The following is a 6069-nucleotide window of genomic DNA, read 5'->3' as shown; positions in this document are numbered from 1 at the left end:
ATCAACAGGTATAAAATCACTGCATGTTGACCAATCTATTCTTCAGAAAATAGCCTCATCATTCATGGAAGATCCCTCTGACCTCTGTTCGTTCTCTAAAGATTTTCTTAATTCCGTGTAATGCATTTGTGTTTCCCTAATAAGCAAAAATAAATAAACACAAATAGTTAAAACCAGGGTCTTAACTAACTTCTGAGGAAAATGTGTCTTCATAAGACAGTTTATATTAATTTCTATGTCATTTTGATGTTATGTTTGTTTGTTGGTTAGCAAGAGCACATGTACTCAGTAGATTATTTATTTTGAACAAACCAATTTTACCTTTACCACATATCTGGGACAAATGGAACAGAGGAAAATATTAGCCAGTGAACTTTGTTACAAGTGAAGATCTTTGTTGATATTCAGAATAAATACAAAATTTTAAGGTTTCTACACCTGTACGCAGAATATACTCCTTTAGTCACATTTCTTAAGACTATTTTTCTTGCAGACAAATGGTTGAGCATTTATTTTGGTGGATTAACTTTAGAGATCCAGGATTGTGTGGAAGTCAAGACCTCCAAATTGGCTTTTATGACCAAGAGAGACGAGAAGAGATGAGAAGAGAGCACTGAAGTATTTCCTCTGAGTAGTGAATGCAAGAAATGTGTGTAGACAGAAATGGAGAAAAGGGGGTTTAAAAGGGGAATAAGACGCAACGAACAAAAAGTGAGTGAGAAATAGAGTTGAAGTATTTCCTCAGGGGTAAGAGCTGTCTTTTAGCTGGATGTTTGAAGATTGTAAATCCATTCTCTATGGATATTTATCATTTCCCCTGTGAATGTGCATTCCCAACCAGCTGCAATTTATCAAGGTAGACAGACAGGGAGAAAGAGGGCGTGGTTGCAGGGCAGAAAGAGAAAATAGGGAAGCGAAATGCACAATTTGGATGGAATCACTTTTGGAGACTGTGCATAAGAAATTGTTAATACAGGACATCTGCAATATTTGTGTATGATTTGCATAAGGTAAGAGCTTTCTGCAATTACCGTCACAAATTACAGAGAGTTCGTACTGCTGCAATTCCATCACACACGAAAAATTGTCAGACGCATCATTCAGCTCGTGAATTGAGTGTGTGAAAATTACCTGCTATGACATTAATCCATCATGACTGCAAAAGGAAGGAAATTTCACATTACTGGACAACTTAAGGTGGCACAAAATCCATCTCAATACAATTTGTTAGCATAGTAGCATTTGCTGATTAGCACTAAGCGCGATGTACGACTGAGAATATACTTGAAGGTCAATTAACCAAAGAATTGGACAAACTAGAAACCAGATGGAAAGAGAAGCAATCACTTTAATCTATTCAACTTGAGAGGGGAAGGTGTTTACCGAATTTTACGACAATTTATCTGATGCAGTTTCATCCAAAACAGCAATTGTCAAACATATTGGTGCTGAGGGAGATTACTGAATTAGTATAATTTGAGAGCATAAATGTCCATCAAAACAAGGAATAATTAACTTGATAGTGATAACTTTCTGGTTATGAAGTCGAGCTGAGAAGAAGAGCAGGATACAGTGACAAAAAACAGTCTCGCCGAATGATTTTGGGAATGTATTGCACTGGTGGGAAGAGACTCAAATATAATATCTGTCAACAGGAACATTTAGAGAGAAAATTTTACTCATTTGAACAGAAGAGGCACCTCAGTCACATCAAACAGGTAAGACTCTACCTGCCACCAGCTGCTCTCCGAACAGTAGACGTGTTCTCAGGATTAGAGATCACCAACCTCTGAGAATGAGAGAAAAGCAGTTTTTGATTTCGGAGTGGGTTAGTGTCAGTGTGTTTACAGCTGTTAGATAAAAAAACAAATCTGTCAAACCACTGCCTTCGTATTTGATGCAATACTTTGATGCAAAAATTTATTTAAAACTCTTGTAGTTTTTCACCAGCTTTTGACTGAAGAGGAACAAGAAAGGGCTACTTGATGGGAAAAGGCATAAGAGATGTTAAGGACACATTTCCTTTAGGGCAGAGTGTATTGCTCCTTTGAAATATTCTGGATGTGTTGTTTGATGCTTCACTCTCCAGCTATTCTAAGGGAAGTTTAAACCCATAGAGCTCTGTGACATCTTCAGATGAAAATGAATCTAAGATTTTTATTTTAAAATTAAACTTACGCTTTGTAGGAAATTGACACCTTCACTGAAAAATTGTCTGTGGCATGAATAGAATAGAAGACATTACAGGATATTGTTAAAATTCCGAGTCCTTGCAGACAGAACAGACTTCCTGGGGGAAATTGATATTAAGGGTCATCATTTATTGTGTGTCACAGATTAGTCATTACTGTAGCCGTGTTTTATAGGTAGGTATGCCATGGCTTCCCTCAACTGGCGTGTTAACAGAATTTGTCTATTGTCTTATGTTAATGTAGTCATTTATTCAGGTTAAGTAGGCTGAAATTTCCACATTTTGCATGCACTTTTTCTCACAACCACTAGAGGTCTCTTATATAATCTGAGCTATTTTCTGTTAATCACTTTTATCTTCAAATAAAGCTTTGTCTCCTAGTTCAGTTTAAAATCCCAAACTGAGTAGGTAATCTCCAGATAAACAACTCAGTTACAGGCCAGACAAATTGAAATTCCAATCCATTTAAGAGAACTGGAAAAAAATCACCCACAAATGAAAATGATTAATTTCTGTCTGTGGTCTTCCTGCACATGCCCTCTTGATATGAATGCTTAGAGAAATAAGCTTTTCTTATTTCCAAAATAAATAAATAAATGAACTCCTGGGAGTAACGTTTTAAAACATAGTCCTTAAGAAACAAGAGGAAGACCAAAACAGCAGTTACTGTGTTAAACAGGAAATAGTCTTCAGAGAGTTGATTGAGACAAGACAGTCATTTAAAGACGATTAATGAAAGATACTTAAATATAACTGGAATATTAAATATTCCAGTTAAATGCATACACTTGTAAAAAATAAGGCAATATTTAGTCTTATCCATTTTAGACAGTTGACCAGAAATCTTCTGAAACATTACAAGCAAATGGAAAAAAATGTGGGTTCAAGGTTCAAGGTTCTTTATTTGTCACATGCATAGTTATAGAAGTATAACACACAGTGAAATGTGTACATGTAACCACAGCCATGTAACTGCCTACTGCGGCCATTTACTGGGATGATAACATTGACAATGGCTTCTTGCTCTTTTCAGACCTTCCAATCCAACATCCAGTAAGTCCTTCTGGTGGTGTATTCCAGCCCCTTAAAACCACAGGTAACAGTGTTGGTCAAGTTACTGGAAAATCGCAATTAGTTGCTAATTACTGATTACTTCTCCAAGAAAGTAATCCAGTTACCTTACTAATTACTTATTTTCAAAAGTAATTAGTTACTTTATTACTTAGTTACTTTTAAAAACATGATACACAACCTGTATAATTATAAAGCAATAGACCTTTTAGTCCAATTCAATTTTTTCTGCGTAATCCATCATATAAAATTGAATCAAATGAAAAAAGTCTCTTTTTAAAACTTGTTTTATTAGTTGTAATCATTTGGCTTTATGCACATTGCATCAAGCAAAAATTAAATTATATGCAACATTCTTGAACTTGAAGAAAGAAGTTTTCTTCCCACGCAGTGTACAGTGGACACTAATGTTTTTGTCACTTTTTATGGAATCAAAATCAAAGTAATGTAAGTACTTCCAAGCTTTAAACGCTGCACGGTCGTACTCTCTCCCACACTCTATATTATCCATTGTTGATCTACACACAGACGGACGTTCCACTCACAAACGTCATTGTCATGAGACACTCTCCGTAACAAAATCATGGTTTAGTAACACAGTAATCGCAGCAACAGCAGTGTAATTACTTTTTTTTTGCAATAGTAATCCTTTACTCGTAACTTGAAAAAAGTAATCGGATTACAGTAATGTGTTACTTTTAACATCTTACTGCTCATCTCTGGTAGGTGGTCCTTGTGGAATTGTTCTCTTTTACAATTGCATCTCACTGTTTTTCAGAGGAAGAGTGTGTGAAAAAAACCTGCTATCACAAATATTGGCAGCCCAAGCCAGATTACTATAGCTGACCAACAGCTCCCAGCTATGCACACCACCAAAGAGCAATAAAGATTAATATGGGCTTCCTTGCCCGTGGGGCCATAGATTTGCCACTTTATATCAATAAATATCTTTAGAAATGAATATAAAAAGACATGCGGCGATGGGGATATATGCCATATACATGTGTATACTGTATACATCAGCTCTGTGTGTGATTCTACTTTTAGCTGTTCCTGTAATCAAAAGAGATTGTCACAGCAGGTGGCTCTGCACTTTTGATTTGGTAGATTTTTATAGTTTTTAACGTCACATATTCTTCCTGACACAACCCCAAAGGGATTCATTTCTCCTCCCAGGATCAAGCCAGAGACTCTTTGTCTGTTAGGCGATTGTGTAAACCATTACACTGTGGAGTCACTAGCTCTGTGTAAACTGCATGCTTAAATATGTTGACTTTTGCATTCTTTGTTGCTGTTGTCCAAACTTCAGATGGCTGTGGTCTGATCTCTCTGTGTAGCTCTCTCTCTTCATGCTTTCCTTTTTTTTTCAGTCCATTTCCATCACTTTGTCTAGATCTCTGAATCTCCCTCTGTCCATCTGTTGCTTTCATTCTCTCGTCTTGCCTCCACCCCCTCCATCTGTCTTAGAGGTTTCACTAACAGGGTACTTGACAGGAGAGAAGTGTGCAGAGAGAGTGGCCTTTTTCTAGCAAGTCAGCTAGTCATCCAAGGCTAATTAAATATCGCTTCTGAGTGCTCGAGTCTCTCTTGCTCTCCTACCTCTTGGTGTCTCTGTCACTATCTTACTTAAAGTGGGTGCTTTTCCTGAACTGAATTAACACTCCTCCCTGTTTCTTACTTGCTTTCTCTCTCACACTCTCTCTATCCCTTGTTCCCAGTCATTGCCTTGGGCTCCTTACACTCAAATTAACCTTTCACTATAAAAATCACACAGGGGAGCAGTATCCAGACAGGTGTGTGTGTGTGTGTGTGTGTGTGTGTGTGTGTGTGTGTGTGTGTGTGTGTGTGTGTGTGTGTGTGTGTGTAAGAGAGAGAGGGGGGATGTAATGTGCATGAATCTGAGTGTGTGGCTGAGTTTACAGGGTCAGCCTGTAAGCCTCTGTCCATGTAATTGTGTATCAGAGTCTTAAATGAGCTCTATTTTCCCAAGCTGATCATGAGAGTGGACGGATGTTAGGTGGAACAGGTAAATCGAAGGTTCAGAATAGATGACGGGTTTACGGGTAAAACGGGAGGAACAGGATGTACATGCTTCCAAAATCTTCCAGCTCATAAGGAATTACACCAGAGACTCATTTATTCAACAGGCCCAGTCAGTTAATAAACTCATGTACATCAGTCTGTCTGTTAAAACTTTAGACGTGAAGTGTAGTAACACTGGTTGGGACTGTCAAGATAGCGTGTCTCCAGGGCTGGAAATTAAGCTTTCCTACTTATAAATGTTACATATTACTGACAAGCTGTGTCCAACAGGCTGACAGTGTGGTGTTCAGCCTGTTGGACACAGCAGTGAAGAGTAGGCGGATAAAAATTAGAGTATCCAATTTCCATGTTGTAGAGATAAGGAGAAGTGAGGGGAGCAGAAGGAAGGTACAAGAGTACAGAAGGGGCAGGAGCCAGTAGTAGAGTAAAATAAAGTGAAGTGAATTTTTAAAATCTGGATTTTATGTCTCTTTGGCTTCATGTTCCTCCTATACTTTTTTTCAAACCTAAACTTTCATGAAGGAAAAATTAGTTAACTTTTTAGGAAGAAGGTTTTGGAAGAAAAGGACAAACAGCAATACACAAAAAAGCTTAAACCCTATAGATGTTTTTATCACACCTCTTTCACTCTATGCTTAGCTGCTTACCAGTATTGCAACCCAGTCTCACAGCAAAATGTGAACTAGACCCCAAAACATTTTTATCAGGCTTTTGTAGTCCTCTTTTGTGACAATCAGCACAACTTTGAAACAAATGTGTTACAA

Source organism: Pundamilia nyererei, unplaced genomic scaffold (genome assembly GCF_000239375.1).
Source record: "Pundamilia nyererei isolate P.nyererei 1_Seehausen unplaced genomic scaffold, PunNye1.0 scaffold00082, whole genome shotgun sequence".
Classification (NCBI taxonomy): domain Eukaryota; kingdom Metazoa; phylum Chordata; class Actinopteri; order Cichliformes; family Cichlidae; genus Pundamilia; species Pundamilia nyererei.
Note: the sequence above shows the minus strand (reverse complement) of the source record.